We start from the raw sequence: 15016 nt of genomic DNA on the forward strand, positions 1-15016 counted from the left end.
CCAGGGGAGTCATAACATAACATACAACAAACCTTTATTAGGCATATAGTTTTACAACTAATATCTCCAAACAGTCATGTATGCAGGTATATATTAAAAGAGAGATAAGAAATAAGGGTTAAAACACAACAATTTGCTTACACAGTTACTCCAAGTTGCTTAGAACCAGCAGCTTAGCCCGCTTCAAGTTGCTCAAATGTAAAAATTTAGCAACTGGAAGGGTCACGAATTTGAATTCACCCACCAGCAAAAGTTGTAAAGAGGTGATCTCAGAGAGACCTTTTTTGTTTCCTGACAACAAGGGGAAATACTGGTCTCTGAGCACTTGATTAAAAGCACAATGCAGAACAATGTGTGGAAGAGAGTCTACCTATCTGGGGCCACAATTGCAAAATCGTTCTTCTTTCGGGGCAGTGGAGTCATATCTGTGACAGCTGCAAAGCACACTATGCTGGCAGAATGAACATTCTGCTGGCATAGCACATGGTTGGGATTGGGCTAACCCTAACTTGAGAGTGAACACCATTAAACACAATGGGACTTACTTCTAGACATGTCTAGGACTGCACTGTTAGGGCCCAATCCTATCCAGCTTTCCAAGACAGATACAATGATGCCAATGGGTTGTCACGGCATCCTGTGGGGAGGGGACAGTCATGGAGGCCTTCTCAAGGTAAGGGAACATTTCAAGGTAAGGGCTACATTGCAGCTGCATTGGCACTGGGAAGTTGGATACAATTGGGCCCTAATTAGTTGTATAGCTTTGGTTTATTTTCTTAGAGAGTGGAATCTGGCAAAGGTCCAGCACAGGTGGTTGTGTAGCAGCTATTTTGATTGCCAAACATATATATTGGCAACCTTCAGTCTCGAAAGACTATGGTATCGCGCTCTGAAAGGTGGTTTTGGAACAGCGTCTAGAGTGGCTGAAAAGGCCAATTCGGAATTGACAATCCCTTCCACACTGGGAACAAGTGCAGTCTGTCCCTGGTCTGTCTCCCTGGCTATGGGCCTTCCTTCTTTGCCTCTTAGCCTCAGACTGTTGGCCAAGTGTCTCTTCAAACTGGGAAAGGCCATGCTGCACAGCCTGCCTCCAAGCAGGCCGCTCAGAGGCCAGGGTTTCCCACTTGTTGAGGTCCATTCCTAAGGCCTTCAGATCCCTCTTGCAGATGTCCTTGTATCGCAGCTGGGGTCTACCTGTAGGGCGCTTTCCTTGCACGAGTTCTCCATAGAGGAGATCCTTTGGGATCCGCCCATCATCCATTCTCACGACATGACCAAGCCAACACAGGCGTCTCTGTTTCAGCAGTGCATACATGCTAGGGATTCCAGCACGTTCCAGGACTGTGTTGTTTGGAACTTTGTCCTGCCAGGTGATGCCGAGAATGCGTCGGAGGCAGCGCATGTGGAAAGCGTTCAGTTTCCTCTCCTGTTGTGAGCGGAGAGTCCATGACTCGCTGCAGTACAGAAGTGTACTCAGGACGCAAGCTCTGTAGACCTGGATCTTGGTATGTTCCGTCAGCTTCTTGTTGGACCAGACTCTCTTTGTGAGTCTGGAAAACGTGGTAGCTGCTTTACCGACGCATTTGTTTAGCTCGGTATCGAGAGAAAGAGTGTCGGAGATCGTTGAGCCAAGGTACACAAAGTCATGGACAACCTCCAGTTCATGCGCAGAGATTGTAATGCTGGGAGGTGAGTCCACATCCTGAACCATGACCTGTGTTTTCTTTAAGCTGATCATCAGTCCAAAATCTTGGCAGGCCTTGATAAAACGATCCATGAGCTGCTGGAGATCTTTGGCAGAGTGGGTGGTGACAGCTGCATCGTCGGCAAAGAGGAAGTCACACAGACATTTCAGCTGGACTTTGGACTTTGCTCTCAGTCTGGAGAGGTTGAAGAGCTTTCCGTCAGATCTGGTCCGGAGATAGATGCCTTCTGTTGCAGTTCCAAAGGCATGCTTCAGCAGGACAGCGAAGAAAATCCCAAACAAGGTTGGTGCAAGAACACAGCCCTGCTTCACGCCACTTCGGATGTCAAAGGGGTCTGATGTGGAGCCATCAAAGACAACAGTGCCCTTCATGTCCTTGTGGAAGGATCTGATGATGCTGAGGAGCCTGGGTGGACATCCGATCTTGGGGAGAATCTTGAAGAGGCCGTCCCTGCTGACCAGGTCGAAAGCCTTCGTGAGATCTATGAAGGCTATAAAGAGTGGCTGTCATGGTTCCCTGCATTTCTCCTGCAGTTGTCTAAGGGAGAATACCATATCAGTGGTGGACCTGTTGGCTCGGAATCCGCGCTGCGATTCTGGATAGACGCTCTCTGCAAGTACCTGGAGCCTCTTTAGTTCAACTCAGGCAAACAACTTTCCTACAACGCTAAGGAGAAAGATGGCACGGTAGTTGTTGCAGTCACCCCTGTCACCTTTGTTCTTGTACAGCGTGATGATGTTTGCATCCCTCATGTCTTGAGGTACTCCACCTTCTCTCCAGCAGAGACAGAGGATTTCATGCAGCTCAGTGACGATGATCTCTTTGCAGCACTGTAGGACTTCAGCAGGGATGCTGTCTTTTCCAGGTGCCTTGCCAAAGGCAAGGGAGTCCAGGGCCACGTGAAGTTCTTCTAGGGTTGGTTCACTGTCAAGCTCCTCCAACACAGGCAGACACTCAATGTTGTTCAGCGCTTCTTCGGTGACTACATTTTCTCTGGAATATAGCTCAGAGTAGTGCTGCACCCAGCGTTCCATCTGCTGCGCCCGATCCTGGATGACCTCGCCTGTTGCAGACTTCAGAGGGGCAATTTTCTTCTGTGTTGGACCTAGGGCCTGCTTGATACCATCATACATCCCCTTGATGTTGCCAGTGTCAGCTGCTATCTGTATCTGGGAACAGAGCTGGAGCCAACATGATTGCCCAACATATATAATCTTAAAACACAAGAAATCTTACAGCCCACTCCTATCCAAGGCCACTGTCATAACAAGTCTATACAACAGAACTGTAAGCTTTAATCCATTTAAGAGGGGTCAATTTTAATTGCTGAATGCAAATTTTAATCCATGTGAGTTGAGGGGGCATTTTTGGTTTTGTTTTTAATGTTTATTTCTAAGGCTGTTAAGACTAGTGTTTTACTATAAGTGGGAATGGGGGGGAAAAAAGTGGAAATAAAAAAGGCAACAGGAAAGATGGACATTCCGTCCAACAATGTCTGGTAGGTCTGCTGATTCAATTCTATGTCGTTTGTATAATGATTCTTAATATTTGCATGTGAGAGCAAATATCCCTCAAGCGCTCTTGGCAATCCTCCCGTGAAACAATGGTCTCACAACCCAATCCTATGCATGTCTCATCAGAAATAAATCCATTTATTTCAGTGGATTGCTCCAGGGCCCCAGCAACCTGACACCAGCACTCAGTCCTATGTAAACATCAAGATGTTTGCATCAGATTGGACTTGCCCTCCTGGTCTGCTGCTAAGTGAAAAAGAAAAGGGCAGTATAGTACTATCATTTTTAGGCTCTAGCATGGTTTAACCCCCAGACTTTTGACTGGCTTGCCCTGGCCTGACCATAACAGCTTCCATGCTAATTTTGGATCATAAATGATCCCATTTAGGTTACCACACCTATCTGCTCTACTCCTTTATTGCTCCTTGCTTTGAGCTTGTTCCCCTGCCTGGCTACCACCTCCTTGCATCCAACACATTTAAGATCGATATTTAGGCTGGTCCAAGTCAGTGAATATCCTCTTTCTGAGTGATAAACCAAAGGTAAATGGCTACTGAAGCTCCTTGGAAGAACCTGCCCTGATTCTTCTGACTCTTCTGCTCTTTGCCTTGGTTGTGTACTGTCCACCAGCACCAGGAGGCTTGTCAATAGGCTCCTCCACACTTTTAAGAATTTTGGCATTATGGAAGCATCTGTCAGAAAAAAAAGTTTGGGTACAGCTAGTTCTTCTTGGAGGCCAAGGATGGACCAGATGTTGTTTTAATATACCTTGTCGCCCTAAAAGTGTATGATTTTAGAACTGGCCTCTGTGAATGAGGCCTTACAAGACACAATCAGGGGCTGGAATGGTGTCATTTGCACAGAGTGAATTGCTCCAACCCCCCCCCCCCAATATATTTCCAAGAGCAGAAGACGTTCTAAATTCATTCCTGGTGAAGGAGCTACGCTGAAGACAGTGAAATAATGCCTGGAATGGATCTCGGTTAACAGCTTGAACTCATTACATGGGGCACTGCGAAAAGCGAGACGCTCACGGAACGCTAATTTCAAACGCATAGTCAGCCCTTCAAGAAGCGGCCTTGTATCCAGACACAGTCATGCATGTGTCGAACAGTCCTGTCCACTGTTTCTAAATATGAAGAATAAACAGGAAATTAAATTAAAATTTGTCTGAATCACTCATCAGATATTTATGTATTTTTTTTTCTTTTTGCTACTTGCTTCTTTCCCTCACCTTGTATATGACTTTTGTGAAGAGTGCCTACTTATCACAAAGACAGAACGATTGGGGGTTTTCATTCTTATCATTATTTGCTTGGAAAATATTGTAGAATCTAGTTGTTCTTCCACATGGCAGATTTTAGGTTGGACTAGAAAGAGCTGAAACCATTTTTATAAACAGGCGCCACTCAAGGTAAACAGCAGACCCAGGGTAGATTCCAGCAGCTTCCTTGTAGACTGTACATATTTGGACAAAGGTGACGTAATGATTTTATTGCAGGTGGCGAGCTAATTTTGGAACCATCTCAAGAAGCTGTGCATCACTGATGTATACAAGAGTGCCAGGTTCTTTATACAACATCACCCCACCGTAATGATAATGTAATCATTCTGTCTCATTTTTCACGAAGGCCGATGTGATGCCACTGGCCTGCGTTTGTTCTCGTCTTCATTCATTGCCAAAAATTGTGCCTTGTGTTCAGCGTTTATTCAGTCATCTTCTCAACATGTTAATCCAACTGCATGTATTCTGAAAAGCACAGACATCGCGATTGTCACAAAATTATAGCTCTGTAGTAGAAGACATGCTTTGCTTGCAGAAAGCCTCAGGTTCAATCCCTGAGATCTCCAGGCAGGGCTGGGAAAGACCCAACTCTGAGACCTTGGAAAGCTGCTGCCGGTCAGTGTGGACAATTCTGAGCCAGATGGACCAATGGTCTGACTCAGTCTGAGGTAGCTTTATATATGAAGAAAGCAAATGATCTGGTTATCAGAGGCCAAAGCTGGAGAACCAGTTCTCATGCAGGCCAAGGGGAACTGTGAATGTTTCACATCTGCCTCTAGAAACCACGCCACATACATCTGTTTTTAACATTCCAGCATCCATTTATTGTCATTGCTTTCCGCACTTGCAACCCAGATGTCGATCTGGCAGCTCTTTGTGTTCTTGTGGACTCAAGTTTCATTGTTCAGTCTGAACAGAGTGGCATGCTGTAGATTGAAGAGGGAAACCTGTGATGGGAAGATCGGCTCCAAGAACGACAGCTGCTTGAGGTTTGATTTTGAAGTAAGCAAGAAGAACTCCTTTGAGGCAATCTAGAGAACTTGACATCCAGAAGGATATGAGCAAGCAGGATGGTTCATTCCTCAGTGGTACATGTGTGAGAGAAACATTTACATGTGAACTCTCATTAGCTGTGGCTTGATGCAGTCACTTGAAATGAAGTATTCCTGGGATGTGGCAAACACCGATGACTTCTTCTTTTCTCTTTCTCTGCCGGTAGAAGTGGGGGAAGTGGAGGTAGTTGTGGGGAAAGCGAGAAGCTAATTCAAATTTGAACCAGAGAAGAACTGGGGGGGGGGGGAGAGGGGGAATAAAGCCTCATGAAGTTGAGAGTGATGAATCTACAATGTTTTTATTCCAAACCAAGGAAGTACAAAATTTGACCACATCAGTAATTAGAGGCAGAAAAGTGGTCCCTCCTCTGAAATCTGCTGCCCGAGCAATTTGTCTCATGTTGCTTCATAGTAAGTTAGACACAGTTATCTGACACAGACTTGTCTGCCTAGATTTACAGAAAGGGATGCACAGACATTCTCCAGTAGACTCAGAACATTGCCCAAAAGGTACGAGAGAGTCACTCAGCAGCAGCCACTGACACAACCTCTTCCCTGGAGGAACATTCTGAGGCCCATCGTGAGAGTAGGAGGAAAGGCATGTTGTGGCTTCAATCCCAGGAGCCCCAGAGAAGCCAAAACAACCCTTGCATGAGTATTCAGCCCTGCTCAGTCTAGTCCCATGGCACCTTCCCCCCCACCACCAGGGGCATGGCCAGTGGAGACAGCACTCACAGAATCTCATTGCTGAAGCCTGAAGATCTTGAGTCACTCCTGCTCAAGATGAAGTTACCCTTGACCTGAATTTTTCTTCTCCTTCAGATCTTACAGATCAGCAATGTCCATTTTCTGCATATCCCCAAAGAAATGCTAAAAAACACCAGTGTCTTTGCTGTACTTCTCAATCATATCATATTTACTTAGGAGTTGCAGTGGCCTTTTCATAAGTTACCCTGAACATACCCCTTCCATTTAGGTTACCCTAAATCCCAGGCCTACAGAATCCAAGAAATAGCATTTGGGTAATTCGCAAGTGTCCCCAGTGTTAGAAACAGCCTAGATTTGGACAAAGTAGAGCCTGACCAGGAAATGCCCGAGTACCTGGCAAACTAAAGTGCTGTGCCAGACTAGAAAGTGAAAGTGAGAGGAATGAACCAGAAGGTGGAATGGAGTCAAGAGCAAAAATCATAAACACACACACACATTGATCAGCAGCGGACCTCCTCAGCCCCGCGCCTGGGGCAAAGTCTGCGATGGTAACCCCCTTGGGCCTACCCCCATGCAGACATCTGCCCTGTACTCACCTGAGGCTCACAGAGCCTTGCGTGACCCAGGAATGCATCGGGGAAACCTCTGTGAGGTTCCCCGACGCTTTAAACTGTGCTTTCGGAAAACCAGAAGCACAGTTTCTGCCCCTGTCAGGAGCCTCAGAGAGGCTTCCGTGGGGTCTTGGTGCCTCGCGCCTGGGGCTTTTGCCCCATCGGAACTTATGGTAGGTCCACAACTGATGTTGATAATTGTGTTGTGAAATGTGTCCTCACTCTTGTACTTATAGTAATTCTAGATCTTGACTTCTCCTGTGATGGGAGTCTCCAAGTTGGATGTGAAGGATGAAGGAGATGTATGTGTTGTAAAAGAGTCATACTTGTCATTGGTCATAAGTAGAGAAAGTATGGTAGTACTTCCCACTACAGGGCAGCCAGTCTTTTCTGGGGCTTGTGGTGGTGGATTCATGATCTGCCACTGTATAGTTCTAGTTTGATGGTGAGAAAGCCATGCTACTGTCATGAATGCCAGGACCACCGTCATAAATGCCAGGGCCAGCAGCACTAAAGACTGGAAGGCCTGTGCAAGCAACAGTGGCTTGCAGGTGTGCCACAGCAGATAGGTCAGAAGCAGGGGTGGTTTGGGGGTGGTTTGGGGCAGGGAGCAAGCCAGGCAGGGGGCAGGAGGGGGATGACCTTAGCAGCAACCATGCATGCAAAAATCCAATCCCCTTTTCCTCACCCAGAACCAACCCTCTGAATATCCTTGAACTTATGCCAGCTAAATAGCCGGCATAGGTCCAAGGAGACCCATGGGAGGCCAGGCAGTGCACAGGGAAAGTAACAAAGATTTTTACTTATCTCTCACAGGCTGTCTGGTTGCCACCATAGCATGCAGTGTGCTCTGTTGGCGGTCCATGATATGGGCTGGCAAGAGATAGGATTGGACCTTTAGGTTGCAATCCTAACCACACTTTCCTGAGAGTAAGCCCCATTGAACAAAATAGGACTTACTTCTGAAGTAGACCTGGTTAGGATTGTGCCCTAAGTCATTCTATTTCTTTTTTATTTCTTGTGAGCAATTCAACGTTATGATTTACAACCAAATAAAGAATATACAGTATATAATTGTAGCTTTAAAACACTCACATTACATGCTGTTATATGTGTGGGTTTTTAAAAGATACAGTATGTTGGGTGCAGTCTAGTCAAAGCGAAGCGCTTTTCAGTCCCATTCATTTCATTGAGAGAGACTGGCAGCCCAATCCTATCCCCCATCAGCCTGTGCTACACGGCAGTGCCAATGGAGTTGTCCAGCATGTGATGGTGGGGGGGGGGGAGCAACCAGACAGCCCAAGAGTCTACCTGTCCTTACCTGTCCATACTTGTCCTTTACTTACCTGTCCATAAGCCACCAAGCCTCTGATGGACCTCCTCAGACCTATGCCAGCTATTTAGCCATTTCATTGGGGTGCTGGGCAGCGGAAAGGGGGGTAGGATCTTGGTGTGTGCAGCTGCAGGCCAGATCTTTCCCCTCTCCCAAATCATCCCAAGTTCAGCCTGATCCCTGCCTGGTATATTCTCCTGAACTGCTCCCAAACAACCCCTGCTACCACCTTACCTGCTCTGGTGTAGTGATCAGGAGCCACTGGTGTGTGGAGCATCTGGCCATTTGTGCTGGCAGCTCTGAAGCTCATGATGGTGGCATGGCATTCGTGTCTCCAGAACGGAGCTTCGGGAGGCTTATCACAAGATCTACTGCCATAGGCCCTGAACTGGGTTGGGCTGTAAGGGCATGTTTAACTATCCCATTCAAATTAATGGGAGCTGAAATGGCTTAACTTCGGCGGGTCTTTTGTATATAGCTCTTTATTTGGGGTTTCTTTCATTTTCTTTTTGCAAAAAGATGGAACCTCCTGTCACAGGGTTTCCACCCCATAATCGTGTAAAGTCATCGGAAAAATTAACTGTTAATTTTTCCATACGCTAAAAATAAAAATTCATTCAGGTTCTTTCTCTTCCATCCCTATATCCAACAGCAGAGTTCTGGGTTGGGGAGTTAGCAGTGAAGCAGGGTTCCCACTGCAAGATCCAATCCCCACACAGGTGTTTTTATGACTCCTGCAATTAAGCAGGGATCTGAGCCATTTGGATGTCCTGAGAATTGCACTGATTTGTCCGAGCCTGTGGTGTCTGCCATGGTATTGTGTGCTTTTTCTTGGGCCTAATGAGAACCAGTATTCCCATGGCGAAGGTTTAAGTTAATTAGCGTATACATCGGGGAGCTCAATCTGCCGGCTTGCAAGCGAGCCAAGCTCACTGCTTTCAGGGAAAGGGGTTTAACTTTCAGGAGAAATGTGGTGATGTGTCCTTTCCCTTTCCATTCATGGCAAGTGTCTCAAGGTGCTGTTGAGTGTCTCCTGCTGCAGCTCCGCAGCCCAGCCTGGGCGAGCCCCAACTGGATGTCAGCATTTGTAGCCCCAATGTTTTTAATTACCCAGCGCCAAGGAAAGTCAGAGCTGAGCCAATTGCCAGCATTTCCAGGAGACTGATTGCATTCACAAATCTTGTAATCTTTTTTATGTTCATTTAGAGAATACAACCACAAGGAAAAAAAGAAGACGAAGAAGAAGAAGCAGGGCAATCAGAACTTGGCCAGCAAATTAAACTCTTATTCAAAGATTAGTTCACATCATCTGCACTCCATTAGATGTTCTCCCCAGCCAGGGGAACTGATGCCAGCAATATCTTCAAGGGGGAATAACTGAAGCTCTCGCCAAGTGTTTGCAATTTGCTGGCTCTCTCAGTGGTAATATTGGGAGTCGCAGGGCTATGGGGCACAGCAAACCCAGGCTCTCTGCAGTTTAAAGGATGATCCATATGGAGTATATCTCTTTCATTGGGGTGCTAGAAAATTACTGTTGACAAGTTTGTAAGGCAGGCCAATGACAGAGTTGTCATGTTTCTGCATTGCTGGGACCTAATTTTTGTACATGGTGGAGCTCAGCTCAGACTCACAGTACCAGCATTTTCCCAGTGGCTTTCTAATATTTCCATGAGGTGGCTATGTGCTGATTGGTCATTTTACCTGTGGCTGCTATGTGCTCAACGGTCATTTTCTTCTGGCTTCTATGTTTCCATTTTTCTTTTCTTTTTTTTTAAATACACGTTTTCTGCAAAAGAAGCCCAAAGCTTTAATACTGAATAATACAATACAGGTTAACAACTGGAAATAAATAGAGTTGGGTGAAAATTGTGATAATGAAATAAAGACACATAACACCACATTATGCACTTCTCAATTTTGTAAAAATAGAACAAAAAACAACCCTCAAAATCTGTGAAAAAACCATTTGCTTTTTATTATTTTAATTGGGGGGAGAGGTGCATGGGTAATCACTGCCTCTATCTGCTGACATTACACTCCTATCTATCTAGTATACTTTAAAAGTGATTATAATTTATGCTTGTAAATTTTGAATAAAAACAGACAACACTGCTTTCTGCATTGTTAACTTTGGAAAATATCAATATCCACGACAGAATAAAACTGTTTTCACCTATCTCTAGAAATAAATAGCAGTGATTAAATGCTAATAATGTTTTTTTTTTTTCAAAATCTGTTATGCTAGCAAGGAGAGGACAGATTTAAATAGAGTACCCATTTTAATAGAATACCACCACTAATCCTCAAAACAATGAACCCAAAAGGCCTGATTAAAGAAGAATGGGTAAACTATGGGTATGTTTGTACCTGTACTCTCAAAAAGAGGAAACTTACTCCCAGCCAGTGCTGGTGCCAGGTTGCTTGGGTCCTGGGAAAAGCTCTGCCTGACCATTCCACTACATCTACCTGCCACCTGATGGCACATTAGGCACAAACACTGCCACCTGTATTGAGGGTTTCCAAGTTGGTCCAGTCAAGGGGCCCTCTCTGAGAGACATAGGCCCTCAGCACTGCCTGATTTAGCCATTCCCCGGCACCACCCCTGACTCCAGCAATAATGTAAGCAATACATTAATTTCCTTGCATAGGGCTGCCAGTTCAGGAGACAGGGTTGAGCAGCGAGGTGGCTAAGTTTGCAGATGACACCAAACTTTTCCAAGTGGTGAAGACCAGAAGTGATTGTGAGGAGCTCCAGAAGGATCTCTCCAAACTGGAAGAATGGGCAGCAAAATGGCAGATGCGCTTCAATGTCAGTAAGTGTAAAGTCATGCACATTGGGGCAAAAAATCAGAACTTCACATATAGGCTAATGGGTTCTGAGCTGTCTGTGACAGATCAGGAGAGGAATCTTGGGGTGGTGGTGGACAGGTCGATGAAAGTGTCGACCCAATGTGTGGCAGCAGTGAAGAAGACCAGTTCTATGCTTGGGATCATTAGAAAAGGTATTGAGAACAAAACAGCTAATATTACAATGCCGTTGTACAAATCTATGGTAAGGCCACACCTAGAAGTATTGTGTCCAGTTCTGGTCGCCACATCTCAAAAAGGACATAGTGGAAATGGAAAAGGTGCAAAAGAGAGCGACTAGGATGATTACGGGGCTGGGGCACCTTCCTTATGAGGAAAGGCTATGGTGTTTGGGCCTTTTCAGCCTAGAAAAGAGGTGTGTCAGGGGAGACATGATTGAGACATACAAAATTATGTAGGGGAAGGATAAAGTGGATTGAGAGATGCTCTTTACACTCTCACATAACACCAGAACCAGGGGACATCCACTCAAATTGAGTGTTGGGAGAGTTAGGACAAACAAAAGAAAATATTTATTTACTTGGCGTGTTGTCAGTCTGTGGAACTCCTTGCCACAGGATGTGGTGATGGCGTCTGGCCTGGACGCCTTTAAAAGGGGATTGGACAAGTTTCTGGAGGAAAAATCCAGTACGGGTTACAAGCCATGAAGTGTATGTACAACCTCCTGATTTTAGAAATGGGCTATGTCAGAATGCCAGATGCAGGGGAGGGCACCAGGATGAGGTCTCTTGTTATCTGGTGTGCTCCCTGGGGCATTTGGTGGGCCGCTGTGAGATACAGGAAGCTGGACTAGATGGGCCTATGGCCTGATCCAGTGGGGCTGTTCTTAAGTAGTGCCTGGTCGTAGGCGGTATCAGGGTGCTAAGTTATAGAAGAGGCTGGTGTGATTTGATCCTACTTGTAGTAACTTTATAGTACAAATCACATTAAAACTACACCTTGGAGGCTTGGATATGTGAAATAACACAGTGGGAACCCCCCCCCCCCCATGCATCACACAATAAAACAAAAAAGTGGCTAAAAATAATGTTACGGAAAACACAGTATTCCACTTAATATTCTGAGACATTAGGAGGCTTAATTTCTCCCAACTCCACCTCAGGCTCCCTGGCTTCATCCACTGAAAAAACATATGCCTCACAACTGAATCTTGGACATAAGGGGAGATTTTAATTACTAAATTGAATGAGTTTTTAATTTTATTATCATCCTGCCCAATAAATATCCATGGGGCTCTTCCCTTCAGGAAATGTCAGCCAAGCATAACCCAGTGAAAAAATGGACTTTGTGTTTGGGTTGGCTTCCTGACTGGACCAGATCTTCCAAAGAGAGGGGAGAACAAAACAGAGACCCAAGCAAATAAACCGGCTTGGAAAATGGGCACAGGTTCAGGCCAACGTGCTGGCATTGCAAGCCAAACCTGCCTGTTGGTAGAGTCTTGCCAGTTTCAATGGCTTTCCCCTTCATTATTCCCAAGCTTGGGATAGCACCATCTATAGATATAGATCCCCCAAGAGAAGAAAAAAACAAAGCTAATATTACATAGTGCCTAGACTCTCAAACCAACATCTCTTTTATCTCCATAATAATATTTATGTTTTTAAAATATAACATGTACTATAAGCAGCTTTATCTCTGAGACTTTTCAGTGCATAACTTCAGCACCATACAAATGACAGAATCTTGTTTCACGAAATGTTATACACATAAACTCAAGGGCAAAAATATTTGAGACAGGAGCATAAGTGGTGCTTGAAGGGGAGGGGGCTGTTCTCTCCATCCCCAATGGGTTGCCCTGACTTAGAGACGCGGAACATTCAGAATTGCTAGTAAATGCCGGCAAAATGTCAATTTGCAATGATAGGTGCGGCTTAATAAAGGATCCCAAAGGATCTCCTCTATGGAGAACTCGTGCAAGGAAAGCGCCCTACAGGTAGATCACAGCTGCGATACAAGGACATCTGCAAGAGGGAACTGAAGGCCTTAGGAGTGGACCTCAACAAGTGGGAAACCCTGGCCTCTGAGCGGCCCGCTTGGAGGCAGGCTGTGCAGCATGGCCTTTCCCAGTTTGAAGAGACACTTGGCCAACAGTCTGAGGCAAAGAGGCAAAGAAGGAAGGCCCATAGCCAGGGAGACAGACCAGGGACAGACTGCACTTGTTCCCAGTGTGGAAGGGATTGTCACTCCCGAATTGGCCTTTTCAGCCACACTAGGCGCTGTTCCAAAACCACCTTTCAGAGCGCGATACCATAGTCTTTCGAGACTGAAGGTTGCCAACAACAATAAAGTGATCTGGCTCTAGGGCTGGAACCAATCTCCAATCATTGCCTGCTTGGACATGATGTAAATATATCCCTGAATAACCAAAGAGATACTAAAGGTTTGTTCTAAATACAGTTTCTAAGACGAAAAATAGAACAGCCTGGGCAAAACTTCCAAGCACTTGTAATTTTTGATATGCTGTGTAAATAGTTCTTCTTCTTCTGGGTTATTTGAAAATTCTAGTGTGGAGACATGATTTTTTGTTTCCTTTAGCCGCAGGTGAAAGAGAGATTGGTGCATGTGGTGTGCACAGACTCATCCCATTTTTGCCCTGGTAAATAGGAGTGGCAGCATTTTTTTTTAATTGTTATATGTGTGTGCAACAGATAAGGCAATGTCCCACCTGCCCAAAAGGAGTAAACCAATCACATTCCACCCAGGGACAATCTGTAAATGGCTTAATGATAACTAATGAGAAATGTGCATTCAAAGTTCCAAGATGGAGGAAGGAAGGCGGAAAAGTACAACAAAAGGGTATTTAGAGGAGTTGAAATTTGGTGTTTAGCTGAAGTGGGAGTTCAGACAATGTCACTCTAGGTAGCCTGTCACTGAGTAAAAGGGCAGACCAGAGTGAGATGATTTTTTTTTTTTTTTTGGTGAAAGAAGATCATACCCTGTAGAACAGTCTATCTGTGTGATAGTACTACAATGGGGAAATGGAGACCCTGCCAAATTTATATTTCCAAGGTGAAAATAATGTCTCACCATAAGTAGTAGCTTTGGTGAAACAGAAGTCCCTGCGAAACAAGCAAAGTAAACACTCTGAAATATATCCTCTGAGCTGGGAGCTCTCTAGCTCACTTTAGCAGTCAAATTGTAATCATTTACATCTGCACCAAGCCCAGCGTGAAGCTGTGATACTACAACGTTGTATGAAGCTGAAAGAAACAGTCACCATCTGCCCCCTTTTTAGGGAGATAAAAAACTCTGTATTTTATGCTTTCCACAGCTTCATGCTCCTGCATGCTCTTGAAGGAAGGTTCCCGAAACATTACCTTGTCACAGTTCTGCACCAATCTGTGAACTGACACCTTAAAGCCATCAAAACCACAATCCATATTTTTATCATGCATGCTGTATGTTCACTCCTGTGATTCCTTCAGTCCGATCATCCTGACACATCTGTGCTCCTCACTTTCCAAAGCAGTGGGACATTCCAGCAGGTCAGCACCACCACCAGGATTCACTTTCCCTTTAGAAAAGAGAACACTGGAACACTGTGGTGGTTTTCTTATTTATAGTGGTGAAGGAATGAATGACATTCTCAGCAAAGGGACCATGGCTTCTGCTGCTGCATACAGAAGAGGATGTTGTGGCATCCATCTGGAATCTCCTTTATAGTTCTTCAGTTTTCTAGATCTTTCCAGGATTAGTGCCAGCCCCATCTCTTGGAGATCAAGCCCTGCATGCTGACATTATAAATAAGCAATATTACAAGGTACTATGAGCAAGATTTAAAACTCTTTCATGTTTCATTCATGGAAAATTGGGGGCTGTTAAAAGCCAGGCTACTTTCATTCAGTTACTTAGTGCACAGTCCTGACCAATTTTCTAGCACTGGCATAGCTGTGCCAGCGGGGCATGTATTGCATCCTGCACTTGGAAGGCAGTCACAGA

Source organism: Tiliqua scincoides, chromosome 2, assembly GCF_035046505.1.
Source record: "Tiliqua scincoides isolate rTilSci1 chromosome 2, rTilSci1.hap2, whole genome shotgun sequence".
In the NCBI taxonomy this organism is placed as follows: domain Eukaryota; kingdom Metazoa; phylum Chordata; class Lepidosauria; order Squamata; family Scincidae; genus Tiliqua; species Tiliqua scincoides.